Source organism: Leopardus geoffroyi, chromosome C2, assembly GCF_018350155.1.
Source record: "Leopardus geoffroyi isolate Oge1 chromosome C2, O.geoffroyi_Oge1_pat1.0, whole genome shotgun sequence".
In the NCBI taxonomy this organism is placed as follows: Eukaryota; Metazoa; Chordata; class Mammalia; order Carnivora; family Felidae; genus Leopardus; species Leopardus geoffroyi.
The window spans coordinates 85361610-85374523 of record NC_059333.1 but is presented as its reverse complement, the minus strand read 5'-3'; the positions used below and the strand labels follow the sequence as shown (position 1 = coordinate 85374523).

Sequence of the window (12914 nt, the reverse complement as noted above, 5' to 3'; positions counted from 1 at the left end):
GATCAACGGTTAACTGTGTGGAGTTTCAAGAGCAAGGAAAGGTCCTGGACAGGAAGAGCACTTCTGTGGCAAAAGGAAAGAAATGTGAGCAAGTCAGAGCTCTGAAATCCCTAAGGACTCCAGCTGCCTCAGGCTAAGCCCTGGTCTGTTTCTGAAGCCACAAGGTGCTGAACCGGGCTCACAGGCTGCCTGCCAGGGTGTGTGCGGATTTGCAAATGAGAGCAGACCACTCTACTGTTATCAAGACATTAAAGGCTGAAGCTTGGGGATGATGAGTTGATGGACCATTCTTTTGTTTCATTTAAAGCAAGATTTGCAACTTAATGCTGAGATTTCAGTTTAACTGCACAGAGGATCAGGTTCTGTTCTGCACAAAAACCGAACTACAGGTTCCAAGATTTGGGGGCTGGTCTAATGAGGTGGCCAGGACCAAGTGAGCTCAGATACTGAAGAGCACTCCCCAGGAAAAGATGCCTTCTGTCTTCCTTGGACAAGTTTGCTGACCTTTGCCCCTGCTGAGGGGAGAGGAGGTGGCATCTCACCTGCTGGTGGGCACACAGTTTATTCAGGGTCCCCAAAGAGATTTGGCAAGTGGAATCTCCACAGACCAAATTGTGTTTCAGCCAACGTCGCTGGCTCTGTGCTTGTAGTGTCTGCGTCTGCCAATGGAAGGGACACCATGATGGGTTCACGTAGGACATTGCCAACCACCCACATGGCTTGAAGCCAGCACCTTCACCCTGCTGTACTTTGGTTTCCACATCTGTAAGGTGAGGGGACTGGGGAAAGAGCTCCCTGGGTGTTCAGTCATCACTGAACTTACGCAGGTGTAAAGATACGCCTGCAAGATGTGGGCCTGGAGAACAGTTGAGAAATGTTCAACAGAAACATTGGCTGAAATAGGAGGAATATGATCTTTTCCAATTGTATTTTTCCTGGCCCAGGACCAAGTATTTGTTTAACCCCTCTCTTACCTTCGTGTTATAGCCTATTAGATATTTTTAATGAGCTCTTGCCTGTTGTACGTGTGTTTATCAGTTTGGGCCGTGAGCTATTCAAGGACAGGGACGGTTTTGAATAGGTAATACATTTACATGATTCAAAAGGAGCAAAAGAGGAATATAGTGAAGCCTCCTTCCCCTGGCTACCCACTTCCTACTGGCTACCAAATATTATTGTTTTCTTGTGTCTCCTTCCAGAGTTGTTTTATGCACGCACACAAAATTACATATGTATTTCCCTTCCACTTGCTCCCAGTACCTTTCAGGGAAAAATGATAGCGTAGTATATGCACTGTTCTGCATTTTCTGCTCAATACTTTATCTTGAAGCTCTTTTTACATAGTAAATAATGAGTTCCCTCAGCCTTTTTTATAGCTTCATGGTATTCCATTATATATATATATGTATATGTGTATATATATATATATATATATACACACACACAATTAATATATATATTTACCATAATTTATTTAAACAGTCCCAAACTGATAAATATTTAGTTTTTCAATCTTGTGATAACTAATACTATAATGAATAATCTGATGTATAAGTGATATTGCGTGTGTGTGTGTGTGTGTGTGTGTGTGTGTGTGTGAAATTTTGTGCTAATGAAAGAAATGGTAGATATCGTTTAGCGTGATTTGGGAAAGACCAATGGGGTCTCTCACATCTGGGCACTTAGCCTACCAACACCAATTTCATTTGATTTCTCCTAGTTCTACACTGGAACTCATTCTTTTTTGCTTAAGATTTTGTCTCTTATTGAAACACTAACCAGTTAAGCCTCAACAGTCATTTACAATCTATGATGAAATGACTAACCCCCTGAACAGCTTTGCTGTGGTTGTACCATGCTCCTGCTTAATACACTTATTTCTGTGGTTGTCCCCACCTTCGGTCAGACACATTTGGCAAAGCATGCAAGGCCTTTCACAGCTGGCCCCTGCTCATGTTTACAGACTTAGCCCTTCTGGTTGCCGTCATACTTCACTTCTGTCGCCTCTCAAGTGAGTGATGGCTTTCTCATCTCCAGGCCTCTGCTCACGATGCACCTCTACTTGGATTATTTTCCCTACTACCTCTAGACCTGCCAGTGCCTTAGCTCAGTCATCGCTTCCCCTGGCTATCCTTTGCCATCTTGCCTGGTTTCAGCTCTTGAGGGTCATCCCGTGGACTCTTACTTCCATCCAAACAGAAGTTCCCTAGCATTGCAATTGCTTTTAATAGTTTTTTTTTTAAATTCCTGTAACTTAATAGACAATAAGTTCCTTATAATTAAGAACTTTTTTGTGTGATCCTTTTATTTTTAGTGCCTATAGCACAACAGGGACTCAGAATGTTTTGGGGATGATAAATGAATAGATTATCTTTCAGTCCAAGGGATGAACTAACAGTCAACTGATCAAAAGGAATATGGGTAGAGGAACTAAAAATTGAATTAGATTGCCATCTGGATTATTTGACCTGGAGTGTCCAAAATCTGACTGTATAGTTAAACATATACACTGGCTGGAATCCCTTACAGAACTAGCACAAGAGAGTCGTGTCTTACCAGTTCCTGCATAGACTCACTCAGTCAGGGGATTGACTGTGTCCTTTAGCCACAGCTGTCCGAGGTAGATGGTGTAGAAGTTGTCCTTTTGGGCTGCATTGATACTGTCAAGATGAAGATGCAACCGGATCATTGTTTCCCTTGTGGTCACATCGAGGGAATGAGGCTGAGGGGGGGCAGAGCACAGACATGAGCTGGCCTCATCTGGCATGGCAGAGACATAGCCGAATGAGTCACTCTGGTGTCTCTCCCAGGATATTTGGCTTTGAGATGTGGGTTTGAGTTGGGGAAGTTTGTTTTTATAGCCCTAGGCCTTGGAACTATAAGGCGGAAGTAGGCATCCCTAAGCGACTTATTGTAGGAAGATTTTTCATTTGCATGTGCTGAGGGTTGGGATGACCTTCTACCTTGGATATGAGAGTTGTGTAACTTTCAGTAACAGAGCATCACTTCCAAGTAGACCCATGGGACCAGCCCCTGTCATAATTCTTAAGCCATCTTTTCCTAGATACTATTTCCTTGATTCTTGGAAAGTTGGATAGTTCCTTAGATTTTTGTACAACTTACGTGGCTTTCGGTTAAAACTAGGTAAGCTAAGGCCCCAAACATCTTTAATTTGCTTATGTAAGCCCACAGGACCTCATATCACATTGGTACTAGGATAAAGTGTTTGTTAATCTCATAACATATTAGTGAGATTTCCCTGTATTACAGTGTGTGTATATATGTGTACATGCATGTGATATATGTAACCTGAGTGGTGGCCAGGATATCTGCTGAAGATTACAGCAATTTTCAGGGTTGGGTTAGGTTGATATATAGTTGACTTTCAGTCCTGGCTTCATATTGGCATTATATGACCCATGGCAAACTATTTAACATTTCTGTCACTTGTGTTGTCATCTGTAGAAGAGGTTGATGATAATAATACCTTCTTGAGACATTTTGAAGATGAAATGAGGAAATAGATGTAAAGTGCTTCAATTGGTGCTTGGCACACAGTAAACGTTCAATACGTGAGAGCAATTATTATTATCAAGGCACTTTACGTGATCTCGGGCATGCTTAGTGGAGAAGACACAGTGGCCTGTAGAGATCCTGGCAGGGGTCTGGTGTTGAGAATATGCACCAGCTCTCACCGTTCTCTTACTTCCTCACCTCTTCAGAGGAGCTTGGAGATGCAATAGCCAGATCACGGTGACTTGGACATCTGTTGGACAAGAACAGGCCCTGGGGGATGAACCCAAGATGTGGATGGGAGCTTGGCAAGGCCACAAGTAGATTTCAGGAGAGTTCAGGTGCGGATGGGTCAACATGGGTCAGCATGGGGACAGTCAGGCTGCCAGTGCCACGCTGCCACTGTGGGGCTGGGTTTCTCAGTGGAAACTGACGGGAGAAGGCAGATCAGTGGGTGAGGGGAAACTGTGCGGCTCAAGTCTCCGACAAAGGGCTGGTTTCTGTACTCTATAAAGAACTCTGCAAGCCAATGAAAAAAAGCCCCAAACCCTATAAAAAGTAGGCAAAGGATATGGACAGTTTGCAGACACTAAAAGAGAAATGGCTTTTAAGGACATGGAAAAGCTACTCAGCCCCACCCATAGGAAGAAAAATGCAAATTACAACAACAGTGAAATTTCATTTTTCACCTGTCAGATTGGCAAACTGAAAAGAGTTTGATAATACTGAGAAATGGCTTTCTGCCAATTGGTACAACTTCCAGAGAAAGAAATTTGTTAATATCTGTCAAAATGTAAATGCAAATGCCTTTGACCTAGCAGCTCTACTTGTGGCAATGCATCCCACATACATATTCTCAAATGTGTGAAACGATCCATGTAAAGGATTATTAATTGAGGCATTGTTTGTAGTAGCAAAGTTTCGGAACATTCTGAGAGTCCACTAATAGGATTGGTTAAATAAATAATGAGGCATCAATTTAATGAAATACTAACAGCTGTCAACAAGAATGAGGGAGTTGTTTATAGATATGAACTCCAAGGTTTCCTGTTTAATGAAAAAGAGCAATGTGCAGAAAAACACGTCTAGTGGGCTACTATTTGCTTAAAAAAGAAAAAAAAATTACTATATATATACTTGCTATCATATATATATATATATACATATATATGATATATGTATATGCATATGCCTAAAATAGGTAATAATTTGCCTAGTGAGTAGGGAATTGGGAATTGGGGGCTTGGAGATAAGGGAGGGAGAAACTTTCCACTTTGTACTATTTATAGTGTTTGAATTTGAATCATATTAATTCATTACCTGTTCAATCTTTTTTAAAAATAGCAATATTGCATCTTGCTCCCTAATACAGCCATTGGATTTAATGTGAAAAATGTTATAAAATATTGATTAATGCAATTACTTAATCCCCCACCACCTTACTCCTCCTGTTCCATTTGACACTCACTAATATTTGAACAGGTTTGATGTCCCAGGAAAATGCTACAGGTTTATCCTATAGCTCCCCTCATCCCCGGCATCCATACTCAACTATTGCTGGACGTGCCCCCTCCCCAGGGAGAAGAGGTTGTGGCGGCACGAGCACGGCTTTGCAAAAGACAGAGCTGGATTTGAATCCTGCCTGTGTTATTCACTGGCTATGTTAACTTGGTTGAGTTGCTTTACTTCTCTAAACCTCAGTTTCTGACCTGTAAGTAAAGTAAAAAAAAAATTAAGAAAAAAAGGCGTGTTTACTGTTGCATCCGAAATCGATCATGGCTATAGGATTTCAAGTATTTAAGGATCAAATTCATTACTAACAACAACTTTATTGTGGCCCACCGCACCCATATCCCAGTTGGCCTTTGCCAGAGTCATGGTGGAGCTGGCCAAACTCAGTGCTGCCCCTGGTTTCACTAACACACTCAGTAATGACCTGGGACCACTGCTATCCTGCTGGAGTTGGTCTCTGTCCTTCCCAGCTCAGCCGGTTCCCCCTCTAAGGTACCGTGGCCACCTTGGCCCTAAGAGTTCCTCTTTTGTGTCCAAAGTCTCTGGCTGCTTTTGGACAGACTTGGTTATTTTCTCATGGTTGAGAGAAAGTTCCTAAAGTTCCTTTAGTATTGGGGCATGGGGGCCAGTGTGTGATGTCCGCAGCACCAGGGACCTGGTGACAACCACACTTCTCTTGTGGGGATTTGTGCCTGGTGCATAGGCGTAGGCATTTCAAGGGGGTGAATTTCAGACCCCTATGTGAACTTTTCATCCGCGTACGTACCTGTGTCTTGCCAACTGTTTATTTAAGCAACTACTGGGCCCTGTTAGTAAGTGATATCAAAAACTCTGAGGTGGTTGTTTTATAGTCAGTCTAAGCAATGGTAGAAGGTTCAGGTTTACATGTGCTCATATACTTGAATGGGGGGGAAAAATTCATATAGGGTCAATAGCTTAGTTGCTATGGTGAGATAGAATGCTTTTTGAGAAAGTTTCTCTTTAAAGTCGAAGCTTAATCATGTTTAAGGCGGAGGAAAAACAGAAGGAGAAAAAAAACCCAGACTGTGGTAGGCTAGATTTCCCCCAGATATTATTGCTGCTTCTGTCTCTACAGCCGAACATAACAGCTGGTGAGTAGAGAGAAACTGGAGAAAGATCTTTTTTGCCTTTAATCCAGTATGCTGTTTTCCTGTGCCCGTTTTACTGTAATTCTCAGCGGCTGCAGGACAAAAGCTGTTGACTGATACATGCAATTACCTCCTCTAATATTGCTCTCAACTGTCGGCCCTGACTGACAAAAGTGGATGAGGTTTAGTTAAGGTCTGGGAAAACACTCTTTTAATAAAAGCCATTCCCATCTCTATGATCACCTCCCTCCCTCAGACCTTTTCATCTGTTTTCTGGAAAGATAAGGCCTGGTGATGGAAAGTTAAAAAGTGGTGCTGAACTTGGACGATCACGACACCACCATTTACCTCATAAAAACTCTCACAGTGTGTGTCTCTGTGTGTGCCTGTGTGTGTGTGTGTGTGTGTGTGTGCAATTTGCATTTGAAATAAGGAAAATCAGTTTGGGTCTCTGGGCAAGTCTTTTCCCAAAAAGAATAGGAGGTGAATTTAGGAAGTTACACCACATCCTTTTTGGGCTCAGACCTCTTGGTTTTTGTAGGCAAAAGTAAGCCCTGAGGAGGTACTTTCCTCAGGGTCCTTCGGCGGATTGCTGGACTTGGATGCTCTACTTCCTAGTGGAGGATGTGCACAGCAAAACTGTGTTTAATGAACTGTAGGTGGAAACCTTCTCCTTCCCGCTGATGCAATGCTGTACGTTGAATGCTCACAGAGCACCACAATCCGAAGGAGTCAAGGCCCTCCCAAGGAGCCCTGGGCAACCCCAAAGAGGAAGAGGGGCGAATCTAGCAAGAGGGTTCCCCCTCTCCCCCGCCCATTCTCGGCTTAGAAGAATTTATAGTTCACACAGGAGGAGGGTGAGACACAAAAGTGAGGACGACACCCTATTTACAGGTGTGGTCTGGGAGACTGAAGTGGAAAGTACGGGAAGACGTCCTTATACAAAGCGAACACTGTGGATTGGGCTGTGTCCCTGTGTTTTGAAAGGCCTGCTGGTTGCTCTGAATGCAAACTGCTGGCCATGGTGCAGGCATAGGGGGTTCTTTAGGAGGCAGCACTTGGCACAAAGTCCTCACTGATCCCTCTGATTGGTGCGAGCAGAGCAGACGGAGGGGGTTGGGGCTGAGGAGGCTGCAGTTTGTTCCCATGCCCAGAAGGGACCTAACTTCGGTCCGAAGGAAGTCTGCTCCCTTATCAACAGAATGAGGTAGCTTTGTCCTATCAGTTTTCCCCTGTGTTGGCACTCAATTTTCATAATACAGTTTGTAATGTAATAAGGTCTACACATTATTAATAGTAGCAATAGTATGGCAAGATTATTCCTATGCAGTTTTGGTAAAGAACAAAGGGCCGGGCTGCCGATGAAGTATAATTACCTAGGATTTTAGAACCAGGGCACAACATGTTCCTCTTTTTCAAGTATCTGCAGACTGTTTACTAAAAAAATGCTTCTCTTGGAGAGAAACCCACCTTCTACCTCCACCCCACCCCACCCCACCCACATTGATATGGAGACTATACATCAAGTTAACACCTTGGTTGCTTTCTGTAGGGGTTGCAGAGAGTGTCAGCTGGGGTCAGATGAGAACAGCAGTCTGACTCAACAGACATTTATTGCACTCCTGCTGTATGCCAAGAAATGCACTGAAATCTGGAAGTGTGTAACACAGGAGAAGAAAAGGCTTATCGCCAAGGAGCCCTCACCTGGAAAGAGAGATGGAATCTCAGCCTAAGGTGGTGAAATGTTGACATGCTACCAGAAGGTGAGTCCATGGACAGAGAGCAGGAGATAGTTAACTCAGCTAGGTCAAGAATGGCTTTCTGGAAGAAAGGGATGCTGGAGCTTTGTAACTAAGTGGCTACTTCCTTGGCATGCTTTACAGGCACTCAAAGGCCACTGCTCTATGTCCAAGGGACAACAAAATATTAAAGGGGCAGCAGGGTCTCCCTTAGGGCAGTAACATCCCAGTAATGCAGACAGGCATATAACCAAACAATGGCATTATGGTGTGATTCCACAGGGCCAGCAATATGGCACCACAGGGGCACAGATGACGAAGGGGGTGACCTGCTTCAACTTTCATGATAACGAGGGGCTCACCTGTCACCTGTTTGTGCTAATAGTGATTGCACTGTGCTTTTCCCATGCCAGGCCTGGCTCTAAGTACTCTGGATATAGCAACATGTGTCATGTTCACACAACACTAAATGAGGACACGAAGGCAGAGAGAAGTTCCTGGATGCACAGTTAGGGCCAAGACTTAAACATGGGTTGCCTGGCTCCTGAGTCCACACTTGTCACCATTCACTACTCGCCCTCCAATAGGGAGCAAGCTTCATTCTGGCCTTTCCTTAGGGGGAAGCAATTGAGCCCACTGTCTCATCTGGCTTCTGGGGAGAAGGCTGAGGAAACTTCTAGGCAAGGAATATTGAAGGAATTTTTCAGTTGTGGAATCCTGCCCCCAACCCCCTCCCTGCCACACAGAATCACATGTGCATTCACACCTACACAACACATACACATCCTCTTTCTCTCCCTTGGGCCCCAATTCTGCCTTTGCATCAAAATCACCCAAACTTTAAATAAAATACCGATGCCGAGGCCCTTTCCTGGATATACTAAATAATCGTATCTGGGAATAGACCTTGAGGATCTGTTTTTTCCATTTTTAAGAAAATTAAATGACATGCATGCCCAAAGTAGAAATTCACAGTACAGAAAAGAAAGTGTCTGCCCCTTCCATCCAGCTTTCAGTCCTTCCTTCCACAGACAAACACTTCCAACAGTGACTTGTGATCTGTTTCCTTCTAGAAAGCAATGATCTCACATGCCCATCTGTTATTTTCCTCTCTCTCTCTCTCTCTTTCTTTTTGGCTGGATATTTATTAATGGCACATGACAAGGCAGGTCTCCCAAAGCCCCTCCCCTTTATCAAGGGGTCTGGGATGGAAACCATATAGAGGTCAGGATATTCTCAGTGTGTTGGGGGATGGGTTGGGGCAAGGACTCCCCAGCAGCTGAGGGCTTCTCTTTTCCTCTTACTCTTGCTGGGACTGGTGATCCAGGGGGCTCTTACTCTTTGGAGGCCATCTGGACCACAAAATCTACCACCCAGTTGCCTTAGCCAAATTCATTATTATACCAGGAAATGAACTTGACAAAGTGGCCATTGAGGGCAATGCAGCCCCGGCATCAAAGGTGGAAGAGTGGGTGTCACTGTTGAAGTTGCAAGAGACAACCTGGCCAGTGTAGCCCAGGATGCCCTTGAGGGAGCCCTCCGATGCCTGCTCCACCATCTCTTGATGTCATTGTATTTGGCATCTTTCTCCAGGTGGCAGGTCCGATCCACAACTGACATGTTGAGGGTGGAGGCATGGAAAGCCATGTCAGCGAGCTTCCCATTCAGCTCAAGGATGATCTTGCCCACAGCCATGGCGGTGCCAGTAGAAGCAGGGATGCCGTTCTGGGCTCCTCCTCAGTCATCACACCACAGCTTCCCAAAGGGGCCATTGACAGTCTTCTGGGTGGCACTGATGGCATGGACTATGGTCATGAGTCCCTCCACGGTGCCAGAGTTGCCATGGATGACCTTGGCCTGAGGGTCCAAGCAGTTGGTGGTATAGGAGGCATTGCTGACAATCTTGAGAGCGTTGTCATACTTCTCATGGCTCACACCCATCACAAGCATGAGGGCATCAGCAGGATGGGCAGAGATGATGACCCTCTTAGCTCTGCCCTTCAAGTGAGCTCCAGCTTCCTCCATGGTAGTGAAGACACCAGCAGCCTCCACAACATATGCGGCACCAGCATCACCCCATGATGTTGTCGGGAACTTTCTCTTAGAAGACGGAGATGGGCTTTCTGTTGATGACGGGTTCCACATTCTCAGCCTTGACTGTGCCATTGAATTTGTCATGGGTGAAATCATACTGGAACACGTAGACCATGTAGTTGAGGTCAACGAAGAAGTCATTTGTGATGACAATATTTACTTTGCCAGATTTAAAAGCAGCCCTGGTAACAAGGTACCCAATAAGGTCAAATCCGTTCACTCTGACCTCCACCATCATGTCTTGAGGATGCAGCTGGCACTGCACAAGAAGATGCTGCTGTCTATTGAATGGGGAGGCACAGAGAGCCCCCATCTGTTATTTTTTAACCTCTGTAGATGATTGTGATGAATAGTCAGGTGAGAATCTCTGGCCTGTGCCCTGTTCTGTCCACCTCAAAGATGTTTCATCTGTGGGAAAGGAGGGCAGGAAGAAGGAGGCTTAAGAAGTGGGGACTTTTTGAGTAGATGAAGTAGAAGGAGAGCCAAAAGGGCAAAGCTCAGAGAGAGCCTACTCAATGTAGCACACTGCTTCAGAGTGAAAGAGGTGAGAATTCCTCTAACACACATTGAGTGCTAACTGCTGAGAGAGGCACAGTGGCGAGACACAGTCAGAAGTGAGTGGGGATCAATAAGGAAATGCCTTCCAGAGGAGACTTGAGAAGTCTCAAAAATGAAGGAAAGGGTATTTGGGGTGGAAAGAATGGCATGGGATGTGAATGCTCATTCGCTCATGTATTCCGGGTATTTTTTCCTTCAGTCCTTTGGGATGCGGTAGGTGTAATTGCAAGAATATGCACTGTGGTTTCAGGCTGCCCTGGATCACAGGGGTTGAAAATATAGTAGGTATGGTGATGGTCATACAGGAGGCACTGGGAGTGAAACATGAAGTAGACATATCCTTATGTTCAGTCTCTGGGGAGACAGACATCTAGAAACCCACTAGTGTGATAAATGTTTTCCTGATGGTGGGTAAGTAAGTGCAAGGTATGTGAAGGGTGGAATAGGACTAGTAACACTTGGTAATTGTTTTTTTTTTTTTTTTTACTCTTGGGATTTTTTTTTTTTTTTTTTTTAAGAACTGAAACAGGACCTTCTTGGTCAGAGTCTTGAAATAGATCATCTTTTTGGTCCTCGATTCTGGAAGGGGTCAAAACTGACCTGTCACAGACAAATTTGGGGACATATAAGGTTTGGTGGACTTGAGCAAGCACTTGGTTATAGTTTTGTGGTCTGTTTGCTTTCCAGAGTCTCCATGAGTCACGGGAAGACACAAGTGGTGTGCCTGCATACCTATTTGATAGCCCTTCCTCTTCTAAACGCAGGCCAAGTCTGAGTTAGAAATCAAAGGCTTAACTGAGTTTTATTATTTCCAAGACTTTTACAATTGCTTTTCTAACTTCCTAATGATACATTTTCATTTTCTGAAGAAAATCTGGAAAGGATCATTAAGGATGCAATTTTTTTTTTTTAATGGATCAGAAGGAAATTTTCATGTTGTACCCCAGACTAGCCCAGATTAGGTTCCAGGATTTTTTCTGAATAGGATAGGACTGTCATAGGAGGGACTGTGAATCTTTTTTTTTTTTTTTTTTTTCTTTTTAAGCTGGAAGGACTTTTAACAGTCAGATCTTTTCCTTTTTAAATTCCTATCTCATGCCAATATGGTTGTCTATGCTTTGTCTTTGCAGCAGCACCATAAGGAAAGTAGGGCCCTTGCCATCATTTTACAGATGAGGGAAATGAAGACATCAAAATATTCAAGACTTTACCTAAGATCTTTTTGTTCTGATAAGTGGCCAGGCTGGTATTTGAACTTGGGTAACTCCACAGGAAAGTCCAGCTTTTCATTTTGCCGATGAGCCAACTGAAGTCCCAAGATGGCTCACTTCATTGGTTGCAGATCTTGGAGCTCAGGGCTTCCGATTTTGTGTGTTTTGTATGACACGAGGGTCACCCCTGAGGAGTGACCTGTATCTTGGGTCTCTTTCTTCCCAATGCATCTCATATACAGTCACCCTACAGCCTGCTCCCCCCTCCCCTACCCCCACAAATCCATGCTTGTGGTTTCCCCGAAACTGCAGATGATGGTCCCAGCCTCTGTCTACCTTGACCTCTAACATCTCTGGCATTGACCCCACCATCCAGCCAAACCAGAGACCCTACGTTCCCCTACAAGAACTCTAGATACATACTTTCCTGTCTCTGTCTTTATTCACCATTTCCCACTTTCTGGTATGCCCTCTTCTTGTCAGATCCACAGATCCCAAGGCTACTTGTCTTTTAGACCCATCATCCAAGCCACCTCCTCTATGAAGCTTGTGTGGTCCTACAGTTATATAGGATCTGTCACTGTTGCTGAAGGATAAGGGACAGGTTGGAGAGGAGAGGGAGGGGAGACAATTGTTGGAACTCAAAAGACAGTAGATATGAAGCTTGGAGGTGGATGCAATGATGGATGACCCCAAGGCTAATCAACAGCATTGTGGATTGTTGAGAGAGTTGAGAGAGTGTGGATTGTGGAGAGTTGTGGATTGTTGAGTGCTTACCATGTCTTGGAGCAGTTAAATGCTGTCATCTCCTTCAATTCACAGCAAGTCATTGGGTTGCTGCAGCTGGGAGGCAAGTCTAGCTCTGGGTGAAGTCACAGCTTGTTCTCTTTCTTGTTATCATGTTGTTTCTGGACAGCTGGTTGTGGGGCAGGAGAAGAATAGAGCAATCTCCGAAATGGAGGAGTAAAGGGATGAAACAAAATTGAGGTCATGGATTGAGACAACGCAGTGAGAGATACTGGAATCAAAAGGGTTGATTGAGGGCCATGGGCAGAGTGGAGCTCTCTTAAGGATATGGCCCTTGGTCCCTGCACCTTTGTCATAACTAGCCAGCTCAGCTTGTGGTGATCATCTGGACACTGGGGGCTGCACTTGTGGCTTGTGTCTTGCTCTGTGTT

The 12914-nt window shown here is 44.5% G+C and overlaps 1 long non-coding RNA gene and 1 pseudogene across 3 annotated transcripts in view; one reads left to right on the top strand and one right to left on the bottom strand.

The window, feature by feature from the left end:
- LOC123611202 overlaps window positions 1-12914 on the top strand; it is a 55321-nt gene that overhangs the window by 34383 nt on the left and 8024 nt on the right. For all 3 annotated transcript variants that reach the window (XR_006718489.1, XR_006718487.1, XR_006718488.1), the window contains one exon: window positions 7687-7897. This is a non-coding gene — a long non-coding RNA (uncharacterized LOC123611202). The remainder of the gene's footprint in view (window positions 1-7686; window positions 7898-12914) is intronic.
- Window positions 9014-12318, bottom strand: LOC123611201 (annotated as a pseudogene).